Source organism: Oreochromis niloticus, linkage group LG5 (genome assembly GCF_001858045.2).
Source record: "Oreochromis niloticus isolate F11D_XX linkage group LG5, O_niloticus_UMD_NMBU, whole genome shotgun sequence".
Taxonomy (NCBI): Eukaryota; Metazoa; Chordata; class Actinopteri; order Cichliformes; family Cichlidae; genus Oreochromis; species Oreochromis niloticus.
Genome location: NC_031970.2, coordinates 1,987,778 through 2,001,593, shown reverse-complemented (window position 1 = coordinate 2,001,593; position 13,816 = coordinate 1,987,778). Strand labels below are relative to the sequence as shown.

The following is a 13,816-nucleotide window of genomic DNA, read 5'->3' as shown; positions in this document are numbered from 1 at the left end:
AGTCCAGGTGTTCGTTTCCTCCTCGGTGTGGTTTGACAAAAACAACTGAGACCCTTTGGAGGAGGGTCTCAGCTGCCCACCCCACCCACCAAAATTGCTTTTTCTTTTACTTAAGCCTGCGAGTTCTGCATTTGGGTCCTCTTCCAGACAAACTTTGTTTCAGTGCACATGCATATGCACTCAGATAAGGTTGGCTCCCAGCAGCAGTGCTTTCACTGACCTCAGCCACAGCACATCAACTCTCTGACCTTTTTTAATCTGTATTTTAATAAACCGAGAGCCTCCTCAGACAGGGGTGGAGTGGATCTGTTTGTCAGTCTTCGGTCCCGCTGAAGTCCTCAAACCTGATGAGTCAGAAACTTGGATATGTTCAGAGTCAGGAGGGAATGCCATCTGAGCTGGTTTGCGTTCAGACTTTTGTAGTTCAGCGTCTAAACTGAATGAACATGAGTGTTTTGCTGAGACTCCTCTGCTGCTCCAGAGAGAGATTACCTCCCTGATTCTGAATGAGGACAGTCTCATAATTCTGATGAGTATAAGATCTCAGTCAGTATAAAACTGCAGTCTGCTACAGATAACTGACTGAGGTCTTGATGAGCTCTGTTAAAATGGTAAATTCAGACAGACTTGCTGTTTGTAAATGCTCCTTTAAAGCTGCACAGTCACTGCTTTAGCAAAAGGAAAAATCAGCTCTGAGATCAGAAGTACATTATTCCTAAGGGTCAAGGACACGTCGTGAGGCTTATAGATGAAGCAGGATATGAAGAAAATCTCTCAGGGGTCATGCTGTGCGCTGCATCACAATTCATTTAATACGCTGGAACCCAGAGACAAACCTGGAAACTCTAAAGTTTAAAAACTTCAAATTTAGCCCAACCTTGCCTCGGGCGCTTCAACCGAGCACAACGCCTGAATACCAAAATATTTCTGTTATTCCCTCGCAGACGAGCAGAAGCTCTGATGCAGCGAGATGCCATGCTTGGAATGTGGATGTAATTAGGCACATTGGAAAATCCCAGTGTGAGGCTGTGATTGAGAGGGGGTGGGTCGGTATGATGGGCTCATTACGTTAAGGGCGTCGGTCTGTGAAAGTGATTTGGCTTAATTGGCCAATTGCAAGTGATTAGTGGGAAGAATGAAAGGAGGCTCGGCTCCGGTGAAATGACTTTGCTATTAGAGACGAGCCATAAATTGGGCTGGATGTATGTGACACACACACACACACAGACACACACGCATGTTTACCTGCCTCTGTGAGCACACTCATTGACATATTTCAAACTACTACAAAGTTAACCTGATTTAAAGCTGAAGGAGAAACCAACACATGCAGTACGCTCACATTTCCTTTGCTTCACAAATGTGTGGGAAACACAAAAAAGCGCACACATAAAAAAACCTTACAAGCAAAATGTGCTTTAAAAATGTCCTTCCATCCACTCAAAGCGGCCCGCATGCACAAAAGAAGACGTCACACATAACGCGCTCTTTTACGGAAGTAAAAATGGCGGCTACAGAGCTAGTAGGTGTTGTTGCAGCAGTCTATCAATTTCTGCACAGTCGTAACCGACAGAATTTTGACAAATTAATTAGAGAAAGAAGGACACTGAGAAAAAAGAGAGCCCGTGCTTTAGCAATGGCCTTGTTTGGAGCAGTGGCTGCGGACATGGAGTCGGAACCAGGAGCGGTGGGATTGGGATGTGAGAGAAAACCTCAGTTTCTGTCCATTGACTCACTCCGGCTCCAGTTTCCGCCGCCATGCTTTCTTGTTTGTCTTCTCCGGTGCTGATAATTGGCGTCTGTCTTGTGTCAGTGACGTAAAAGACGGATTTAATGCAACATGACCGTTCAAACAGCAGTCGCTTTCTAAAACATCAGTTATGTATCGGATTCAGTAGCACATACATAAGTGACCCAGGTCGGATATGAAAATATCGGATTTGTGCCGTTCAAACTGTCATACCATGATCAGATATGGGTCGCATAGGGTCAAAAAAGTCGGATTTGATGCGCTTTTGCCTGCAGTGTGAACGTAGCCTAATACACGGTGTAAAATACAAAGTTGTCAAACAGTTACACAACATACTTCTACATACACACAAAATACCCAACATTTCCATAATACCTCTATGACCAATTAAAGGTTTCTCAGTTTTAATCTGCGAGGAGGCTGAAGTGTGTGTAGCAGACAAAAACCACCTGTTACATTGTAATCATCAGTGTTGGGGTGAAAACGTAATGTATTACACATTACTCATTACTTTTCTTTAAAGTAATGCAGTATGCTATTTAATTACTTAATTTCAGAAAAAAATTAGTTACACTACTTTATATGAAATGAATTGTCTTGTAATTATCACTTAACAGTATAAGTTAATAATATCAACATGTAAGGACAAAAATAATGAACACTGACAGCACAAAGCAAAGATGTAACCCAGCCCAGAGACGAGCAGTTGTCATGGTGATTTTACTGGAGAAACATAAACATGAACAGGTAGAAACGGTGGGTGTGGCCTGACTGATCATCACTGCCTTTGTTGCCTGTTGAAGTTGAGGCTCTGGCAGCTGGGCTGGAGTCTGCATGCACTCAACTTTATCATCACTCTGGGTTCTTGGCTAGCATTAGCTTAGCATTTGCATGCTGTCTGTGCAGATAGTTGCAAAGAAACGTTTTCAGTGTAATACATGCAACTCATACAACAGATGTCCTGGATGCAGTTTGAACTTTACCATCACGCTCTTGTCCTTTAATGCAATAAAAATATATGTAATATCCATCTCCACTGCTCAAAAGCTTTAGACACAAGAAACAAAACTGATTTCTGACATTTAATCTGTCCCATTTGTGCAACCACAAGATAGCAACTTTCATTTGGAAAGCTAGCAGCTGTGTGTGTGAGAAAGAGATGAGACATCTTGGACCGTCTGTTACTACACCAACCTCACAGCAGCCATATTGTTGGTCACATGATGCCATTTAAATGCTCCAAAAGGCTCCAAGAGCACAAACATGGTCCAGAGGTCCAGTTTATGTGAAGCCTAGGAGGCAGTTTCACGTACAGCCACCTGTGTCACCATCCACCTGTCAGTCAAAGCCACGCCCCCTAAAACTGGGAACTTTAATTTAATAAAGCTTTAATACAATTTAAACAGGTGAGTTATAAAAAACCAAAAGCTGTGACACATTATTATTCAACAGTCATTCAGGAGCTGCTCTCTGTGACTTTCTCCATTAACTCGTAATTGTTTCAGGCCTCAGAGATTGATACATAGGATGTAATTAAATGTGACCTTTCCCCGAAGCTGCTTAACCCTTCAGCAGTCTGTGTGTGTGTGTGTGTCTATGTAAATACTGCACAACATAATGCATGTTTAATTAAATGATAATCAATGCACAGGCAGTTGGTGAATTTCAGCCTTCAGGCAGTGTTTGGATGTTTGTATTTATCTATTGTTCTGTGTGTGTGTGTGTGTGTGTGTGTGTGTGTGTGTGTGTGTGCAGAATACAAAGTCAGTACAACTATATATATATATATGAATCTTGAGGTTTGGTTTAGCTCATGTTTTTGTTGTTGTTGTTGTTGTTTTTGTTAGGGGTTAGGGTACGGTCCTGATCCCCAAGGACCCCAAGAAGGGACCGGTCCCATCCAACTACCGACCAATAACCTGCCTCAGTACAACATGGAAGCTCCTGTCAGGCATCATATTGGCAGGGGCGCAAAACACCAGCTACTGGTAGACAGAACAGTCAGCCGAGACTGCAAGACCAGACTGACCAACCTGTGCACTGGATTGATTACATGACTCAATGCCCCACAGCTGGATACTGGAATGCCTAGAATTGTACAAGATCTGCATAGGCCTGAACCCCCTCAGTGAGATCATTAACAAGACTGGCTACGGATACCGACTACAGCCACCTCCTGTACGTGGATGACATCAAGCTGTATGCCAAGAGTGAACGAGACATCGACTCACTGATACACACTACCAGGCTATACAGCAATGACATCGGGATGTCATTCAGACTGGAGAAGTGTAGTCGGATGGTAACAAAGGGAGGGAAGGTAGTCAGAACTGAGGGGATCGAACTACCAGAAGGCAACATTGCAGACATAGAGGACAGTTACAAGTACCTGGGGATCCCGCAGGCGAATGGGAACCATGAAGAGGCAGCTAGGAAAGCTGCAACCACCAAGTACCTGCAGAGGGTCAGGCAAGTCCTGAGGAGTCAGCTGAACGGTAAGAACAAGATCCGGGCCATCAACACCTACGCCCTGCCCGTGATCAGGTACCCTGCTGGGGTAATAGGCTGGCCAAAGGAGGAGATAGAAACCACTGACATAAAGACAAGAAAGCTCCTTACCATGCATGGAGGGTTTCACCCCAAGTCCAGCACCCTGAGGCTGTACGCTAAGTGGAAGGAAGGGGGCCGGGGACTGGTGAGTGTCAGCACCACAGTCCAGGATGAGACAACGAACATCCAAGAATACATTGGGAAGATGGCCCCAACTGACAGAGTGCTCAGTGAATACCTCAGGCAGCAGAAACCCAAGAAAGAGGAGGGAGACGAGGAACCATCATGGAAGGACAGGCCCCTGCACGGTATGTACCACCGGCAGATAGAGGAGGTGGCTGATATCCAGAAATCCTACCAGTGGCTGGACAAAGCTGGACTGAAAGACAGCACAGAGGCACTAATCATGGCAGCACAAGAACAAGCTCTGAGTACAAGATCCATAGAGGCTGGGGTCTATCACACCAGGCAAGACCCCAGGTGCAGGCTGTGTAAAGATGCCCCAGAGACAATCCAGCACATAACAGCAGGGTGCAAGATGCTAGCAGGCAAGGCATACATGGAACGCCATAACCAAGTGGCCGGCATAGTGTACAGGAACATCTGTGCCGAGTATAACCTGGAAGTCCCGAGGTCAAAATGGGAGATGCCCCCAAGGGTGGTGGAGAATGACCGAGCTAAGATCCTGTGGGACTTCCAGATGCAGACGGACAAAATGGTGGTGGCTAACCAACCGGACATAGTGGTGGTAGACAAACAGGAGAAGACGGCCGTAGTGATCGATGTAGCGGTTCCGAATGACAGCAATATCAGGAAGAAGGAACACGAGAAGCTGGAGAAATACCAAGGGCTCAGAGAAGAGCTCGAGAGGATGTGGAGGGTGAAGGTAACGGTGGTCCCCGTGGTAATCGGAGCACTAGGTGCGGTGACTCCCAAGCTAGGCGAGTGGCTCCAGCAGATCCCGGGAACAACATCGGAGATCTCTGTCCAGAAGAGCGCAGTCCTGGGAACAGCTAAGATACTGTGCAGGACCCTCAAGCTCCCAGGCCTCTGGTAGAGGACCCCAGCTTGAAGGATAGACCACCCGTAGGGGCGTGCTGGGTGTTTTTTATATATACATATATATATATATGTATGTATATATTAACCACTTAACATGAACAGCCATGCTCTATGAATGACCACCTTTCACCATCATCTGTAATAACCACACTGTAACAGCTACAGGTCGTTAGAAATATATGGAAACAATGAACTCTGAAGGACCCTTTTGTTTCCATCTGCAGTCATTTATATTTGGACCCATGTTTCTGTTCAGGATCATCCTGATCTTCTAGTTGAATATGCAGAAAACAGGTGAGAACGCAGCAGCCAGGCTGCACAAAACAAATGTGACAAAGTGAGACAGGCATGAAAAAGAAGAGCTGGGATGCAAAGCAGCTTAAATGGCATGTCCAATATAAGAATTTTCAGATGTTGTATAGATGTCCAGAACTGGTCATGAACCAACCCAATATAATAATGGATTGCATTTATATAGCGCTTTTCTATGCACCCAAAGCGCTTTACAATTCCACTATTCATTCACTCTCACATTCACACACTGGTGGAGGCAAGCCACAGTTGTAGCCACAGCTGCCCTGGGGCAGACTGACAGAAGCGAGGCTGCCATATCGCGCCATCGGCCCCTCTGGCCAACACCAGTAGGCGGTAGGGTAAAGTGTCTTGCCCAAGGACACAACGACCAGGACCGAGAGCCCGGGGATCAAACCGGTGACCTTCCGGTTACCGATGCAGTACAGATAAACATGATCGTCTATCTGACGTCCAGTGTTTAGTGCGAATAGTTTCTGTAAAAGGAACCAAATAATTCTGGGGTCAGGCTTAAATTCCTCCAGAGCAAATCAGAGCAGCACAAAGATAATATCCATGTGACGCTCAAGGAGCAGACAAAAACTTATACACAACTTGCTGAATCCTGGTTTTGTACACATTGTGCACTGTGGACCATCTGATATGCGAGATAAAGTGAATATTCACGTCTGTCTGAAGATCAGCGGTGCTGTGAACGATATTTCTTCTGTTCAGGGGTTTCTGCTCTACATTTCTTCCTGTGTCATTATGTTACATTTGCTCATGAATTAGGCTCCCTGCTGTCAGGGCATACAATCTCCGTTATGTTCACTCCTGGTGGGCACACACAGGAACTGTCAGCATTGGTGTGTGGACAGACAGAAGAGAGGACCCAAATGCAGGACTTGCAGGCAGACTGAGGACTGGACGGACAGAACATAAGCTAACTGAACTGAATATTAGACAATGACAAGACCAGGAACTGGGAGAAACTGAGGGTTTAAATCCACTGGCTAATGATGATAGAAACAGGTGTGAACACAGCTGAACAAAGTCTGACTAATAACACACAGGAAGTAGAACTGAACATAATGCACAGAGACAAAAGGCAAACAGTAGAACAGGAAATAGAGAACATGAACAAACTGAAAGCTGGTCTCCAACCACTTTAAATGTTATTTATATAACACCAAATCACAGCAACAGCCACCTCGAGGTGTTTTAAATTGTCCTGAAAATAATACAGAGAAACCCCAACAATCAGACAACTTCCTATGAGCAGGAACTTTGGCAACAGAGGGAAGGAAAAACTCCTTTTTAACATGAATGCAGCCATCTGCGGCGACTGGTTGGGGTAAGAGGAGGAAGACATCCAGGCACAGATTATGTTAATGGCGGCTTTTGGTTTTTGGATTTACGTCCTCTCCGTCTGTGAATCCACGGAGCTGTTAGGCTTGGTGACTCAGCTTTGCTCCGTTACCGCTACGCACTTTCTCTCGAGCTCATTCAGATCAGAACAGCTTCCACGTTTTAGTGATCAACTGTCGTGCACCAGCACAGCTGAATCTGCAGCAGACCTGCATTTTCATCAATCACAGATACACAGAAACCAGGCTCCAGGGATCAGATACCAACACCTCTTAAATTACTATTTAGTTTCATTCAATTAGATGCCATAAATACCTACAATAAGACGGGCTAATGGTTAATCTAACACATCTGCTGCTGAGCTGCGTGTATTGTAACAGTTTAGTTGGGAATCATTTGTGCGAGTGCTCAGACGCTCTCCGGAGACAAAATGATGTGCTGATGAGCGTCCTCTCCTCTCCTGTTATCACGACATTAGAGCAGAATTGGATTTTCTGCATGTTGGCGCTTCTTTAATGCCTCTCTGATTGGATCACGCGCTTCCATTACCATTACTGATGCTGTCCCAAAGGGCTAAACCACCATGCAGATGAACTCTCTCTGCTCAGGTCAGTGTTAAACACGTAACGGTGAGATGAGAGAATAATCAACATGTGACTTTCCAGCACTTCAGAGTGAGAGCCGCTTTAAAATCTGCAGGATAATGGGAAAAGAAGAAGAACACACATATGGGAAGGAAACATGGCCAAACCGGGCCACAGCTCGGTGTTTGTGTTTGTGCACAACTCAAGTCAATGAACAAAAACCTGCAGTCATATCTCACGTGTGCATGTTGGCGGTATGAATACAAGGCATTGACTGTGTGTGTGTGTGTGTGTGTGTGTGTGTGTGTGTGTGTGTGTGTGTGTGTGTGTGTGTGTGCATTCTCATGACACGCTTCAATACACACTACTCATATGTTTGCAGCATAAAAACAAGCCCCGTTAAATCTGCCTTATTGATCCGGCTCGGCTTAAATATACAGCAAGACAATCGATCTCGCTCAGCAGAGTGAGTGTATCATCGTGCTGAGAGCTTGTAGGTGGAAAAGCATTCTTCTTGCTGATTTTCAGCACAAGGCTGAGTGAGTATCTGATGGAAAGATGATTAAACCTGCAGCCTCAGAGCTGCTTTTGTTTGCCTCATTCACAGAAATATTATTTCTGCTTGTAAGAGATGCCGTTACCCCAGAGTCACCACATCAAGTTACACTTGAATTAAAACTTAATTCAGCAACAATTTCAATTCAAACTATGAAAATATATAATTTCCTCCACATTTCAACCTTGTTTATATTTTTTTTTTAAATATATTTTTTAGTGCTGTCAGCGTTAATCTCGTTAAAATGACGTCAACACTATAATAACTGCATTAACGCGACAAATCTCCGTTAGAGAGTTAGCGCGGATCGCCCCATGCATGGGGCTGCACTGCATCAATGCATTAGCGTGGTTAGCTCATTAATGCGTTAACGCCATGCAGTCCCATGCACGGAGCGATCTGCGGAGATTTGTCGCGCTAATGCAGTTATTATAGTGTTAAAGTCATTTTAACGAGATTAACGCTGACAGCACCAATATTTTTCATCATTAACTATTTTTAGAATATCCTGAAATAAGGTAAATAAGCTCAGCTTCCTCACTCAGAAGTGCTTTAGTTCAGTTTGGTGGTGACAGCGCCTCCATGTGGTGGGAAACGAGTGATGGAGATGTGCTCGTTACACAGTGAGACATTTGCAAAGCTGCGTCTGAACAAAGCTCCAGACTTCTGGAACAACATCCTTCAGACAGACATAACCATAACGTACAAAACCAAACTGCTCACAGCAGCTGTCAGCACGGTGGTGGATGGATGATGACCCAAGTGGACCACGCACTCGTCTCTACACCACAGTATTCAAATATCAGGCCGTCTGTCCTGCAGCTAAAGTCTGGACCAAACTGGGCCATGATGATCCCGAGCACAGCAGCAGAGAACGAAAAGATTTAAGGTGCTACTGTATAAAAAGCCTTCAGGTAACTCTGAGGGACAACAACAGCAGAAGAGTCGCCAACAGCCCAATGCTGAGGTGACACTCCCCCTGGTGTCAGGAAACAGCTACAGCATGTGCGTTAGGACACTACAGAAGCATGTTGGAGCCTTTAACAAGCTCTCTCTTCTAAGATCAGGAGAACGAGGCTGCAGCGTTAACAAAGTATAAGACCTTTCAGGTCCTATAGGTCAGGTTTAGGGACTGAAAGCAGCTTGACTGTGTTTAGGTTAAAACCTGACCGTTCACAGCAGGAGCCCTGTGCTTTGGGAGTCACAGATGCTAGAGGATGAGAGCGAGCTCATCATGTCCCTGTTTGGAGTAATTATAAAGAAAGTATCTGTATCTGTAAGATTTAAAGATGTTGAACTCTGGCTGTGCCACGATCCTTCAGCGTTTTCAGTTTATGTTTGAGTTCTTAAGTTATTACTTGAGATATGTTGAGTTACAGGATTATCATTTGGTTGCCTTAAGTTCAGTCTAGTTATGTTTCACTTAGGTCTTCTGTGTTAGTCTGTCAAATGTTTCTTGTCTGCTTGTTCTTGTTGTCAAGCTTGTGTTATCATGTCTACGTTGTTCCATGCTGTTTCCTGTTTTATTTTGAAAGTGTCCTATGTCAGTGTAGTCGGCTTTCCTTCCTTTGTCTCGTTATGTCAGATTAGCCTCAGCTGTTTCCCCATGTGTTTGCACCTCGCCTGATCACCTCCTGAGTGTATTTAGTCTGTGTGTTTTCATTCATTTGTTGTCAGGTCGTTTGTTGTTCCCCCTCATGGTTCGATTCCTCCATGTCGTCAGGAATTTCTATGTTCAGGTTTTTTTTAATTCACGTTCGAGGTTCTGTTCTTTGTCTTTTGTGTTTAGCATTTAGTTTTCCCAGTTTAGTTTTTGTCCCCTTTTCATCGGCCTTATAAAACGGCTCACTTTTGTTTGTGTCTGCATTTTGTGTCCACTCTTCACAATTATACAGTCTGCTTCGGCAAACTGTGACAGGCTGTGATGTGAACTGAGGCATTTCTTAAAGGCAGTGAGGCCCAGAGTAGTTTTTTCCTGCTGCTCATCATTATTAAGAATACTTAATGTCAAAAAATGTTATTCACAAGAGTTTTATTACTTCTTTAAAAAAGGATATTAATAAAATATTCTGAATGAATCTCCTGTTTCTATGCACGTAACAGCCTTGAGTGTAAAACTGAAAGCTGTCATGATTATTGAAACGCTCAATGGAAGTAAACGCGGTGAATAAAGTCCATGAATCATGTGACCTCTTCCTCCAGTAAATGAATGAATGATCCTTGGGTTCCAGTGAAGAGACCAAAACACATGAACACATGTGAAGTGATGAGGAGGCTGCGACCTTCATCACATTATTGTCATATTTCCATCATGTTTTCCGCTTTTCTTTTTCACGACGTCTTCTTGTCCTCCTGCGTTAGCTGACCGTGGATACAGACGAATTACTTTAAAGTCTTTATGCTGCAAATTCAACATTTAGCTTATAATACAAAATGTTATTGTAAAACTTCCCAAACAGCAAAGCTGGAGCTTCACCTGCTGTGTTCTCCTCATGTGTGCCATGTTGTTCCTCAGTTGGAGAGGGAGCTGTGTGCACGTGCTCCAGCTTTGTGGGATTTCACCTTCGTAAATAATTATTTTAGAAAGCACAATTACTGAATGATGCCTGGAGGTGGCATCTGCTGCCTCTTTCTTTGTTGAGCCAGGGTGGAATCTGTTTCCACTACTGAAGTACCTAAAAGTACATTATTTTGGATGTCCAGCAGGGGGCGACTCTTCTGAGCTAAGTAAACCCTGCCTGAGGAGTTTGTTTTGGAAATGAAGGTCCTGTCAGAGATGGAAAATAAAGCCTGAGATAATTGAGGTCTGCCTTGTAAAACACAAATTGCTAAATGTGGTCCATGCTTGTCTCACCTGGTTTAAAACAGCAAAGGTGAAGTCACTGTGGGCACATCCAGGCTGTTAGTTTTCTTCATCAGCCTCTGTCGTCACTGCAGAGGAGTTTTGGCCCACTCATCTTCACGGCGTTGCTTCAGCTCATCGAGGTTTGCAGCATCCATTCATGCACAGCTCTCTGAAGGTCCCACCACAGCGTTTGCAGTCAGGTGGAGATCTGGACTCTGACTGGACCATCGCAGCAGCTTGATCCTTTACACTGGGCCTCATTCACAAACGGGGTGAATGCACAGATCTGTACATAAATCGTGCTGAAGAATGTTCCCCACCTAAATCAGTGATTCGTCGACTTTTCACATCTGAATTTGTTTGTTTTCTATGAACACCGAAGTGCTTCTGATGGTGTTTATGAACAGATGATGAAGCTCAGGCTGAATGCTTAGTGCTGGTGTTTATTGTTTCGCTTTGTTAGTCCACTAGTTTTGTTACACATTCACTTCCCACCGGCTGCAGCTTGTATTAGCAACTCTCTCTCTCTCCCTCTCCTCTCAGACATTGACCTCTGACCTCTCTCCCCTTTACCTCGTGTCATTGCTGCTAATGACTATTGAAAAAGACATTGATGGGATACAAATGAATGTAGATGTTTGAGTAAAGTAGAGTTTCTCGCTTTCTCCACCTCCGGCAGTCCTCTGAAAGCCAGACACTCGACCTCGCCTCCACTCCACCGCCACACTCCGTCAGCTGTAAACGCATCAGGTACCTCAGCTCTGTGTGTGTGTGTGTGTGTGTGTGTGTGTGTGTGTGTGTGTGTGTGTGCGTTATCAAAGTGCACACAGCTGAATTTGTGTAAGTTCCCCACTCAAAACAGCGCTGTCCATGGTGCTGAAGTTCTACCCCTTTATGTAATGTTTACTATTTCACAGTTTGTTTGGCTGCCACCGCGTAGGCTGTGAGATTCCTGCACAGAAGCCACAGTATGTTGGAAAGACCAGAGACCAAAACCTGAAGAGCTGGAAGAACTTTGGTTGCTGGTGGGTATTTTCTTTCGTTAGGTTGGAGGTTTAAGAACATCTGTGAGTTTATTAAGATAAATAGAATTCGGTGTTTCCAATCGTTACATTTTTATCATCAGGCATCACAATAAACTGACACAAGTGGAAAAATGTCCAAGTCTTCTAGCATGAATTATGGATCCCCGGGATCTGCCCCCCTGCAGGAATAACTGCCAACATATCAAGCCCAGAAAATAAGACATGCTTTTATTGGCCATAAATATCTATACATTTTGTGTTCTCATCATTTCATCATCACACACTACAAGTGAAGATTTTCATCTTTTATTTTGTCTGAAATGTTGGGGTTAGAGTTCATGATGTGAAAAAAATCAATAAAAGTGAATTGTAATAACTCACGAGATGATCTAAGCTTTACTCTGATTCATGACTCCAGGCTCAGTGTCTCTTTATCAGTCTGTGCATATTTGTACATTTGTCCCCAGCATCTCCACACAGTATAACTTTAATATCAAGACTAAAATAATTCGAGCTGCTTGTTTATTAGCTCAGTGAAAGAGTCTGAAAGTGAACATCAGCACTTCATCAAAGCCTGTAGGATTTTACGGCGGCATATACAGTTCATAAACATCACGGCGGAGGCTGCTCACCAGTAAAGATGTCACAGTTTAGGGCTGAGGATGGATTACAGGCTCAGCTCAGACTCGTGCTGAAGGTTAATGTTGAGACGTTTTAAACAGGCGTCCCTGAGACGTCCAGAGATCTGCACTCCGTCTCTGCTATCCTGAATGTGCACTGAACTGACTCATGTTAGAAAATGAGAGTGTTCTTGCTGTTACATGTTGGGACTCCACATAAATGTAAAGTTATCATAAGTAAGGTTGAAGTCAGTACGTCTGAAGCAGCTCGAGGTTGAAGCCATTTTCTCTCAAGAAAGTCTTGAGCTTTAAATCTGGATCTGAAGGCTCCAACAGCTGCACTGTGACCGTTTTCAGAATTTGTACTCCCTTTCAGAGGTCTGAAGGCTCGTTGGAGATGGGAGAGTAAACTGGTACTCTTCTCTCGGGTCTCCTTCTGGGGAACGCTGCTTCATGTAAAGGCTTTCATGACTGGAGCTTAGTGGAGCTTAATGATGTTCTAAAACAGGATGTATGGCGTGAGGTAAAGTAAATGTAAAGTAAGGGGCAGTGCTCGGGCATGTGATGGAGACTTGTCATTAACAAGGTCCCACCTTTACCTACCCTCTCGGTCTTTCTGACTGACGGGACCAAAATTCCCAAAATGTTTTCTTTAATCTGACCTGAAAGCAGCGCCTGAGTTCACTGAGCTCAGATCAGCTGAGCAGAAGTTCTCTGTAAAATCAGACTAAGTTTTACAGTCAGAGGAGTCGCCCCCTGCTGGCCAGTGGAAGGAATACAGGTTTCCCTTTGAATATAAAACATGGATAAAGGTCTACAAGTGTTGGTGCCTCTCATGAATTACCATTATTATTACCGTGGCAACAATGGCTTCAGCTTCAGGCTTTATCATCCTGTTGGTGGAAATCTGAAAGTCTCCGTCTGTCTTCATGAGCAGGCTGTGGTGAGTGAGCAGGAAATGAGTGATGGTAGCCTGACAGTGGGAGTCTGTGGGGTGTGGGGTCTGCAGAGGTCCAGCTGGCAGTTCGGTGGCCTTCACTCCTTCGTCTTCGCCCTTGCTCGTCTTCCTCTCCGTCTCGTCAGCTGTCTGTCACCATCATTGTTTCTGTCTCGTTTGCATGAGTGTTTTTTATACCATTTGCATCTTGGTGACTCATTTTTCATT

At 44.4% G+C, this 13,816-nt stretch overlaps 1 long non-coding RNA gene across 1 annotated transcript; it reads left to right on the top strand.

Annotated features, from left to right (window-relative positions):
* Positions 1-11,708: 11,708 nt before the first annotated feature.
* Positions 11,709-13,404, top strand: LOC112846960 (uncharacterized). The gene is made up of 3 exons (XR_003220192.1): positions 11,709-11,756; positions 11,924-12,031; positions 12,133-13,404. It is a non-coding gene; the product is annotated as an uncharacterized LOC112846960 (long non-coding RNA).
* Positions 13,405-13,816: the final 412 nt, after the last annotated feature.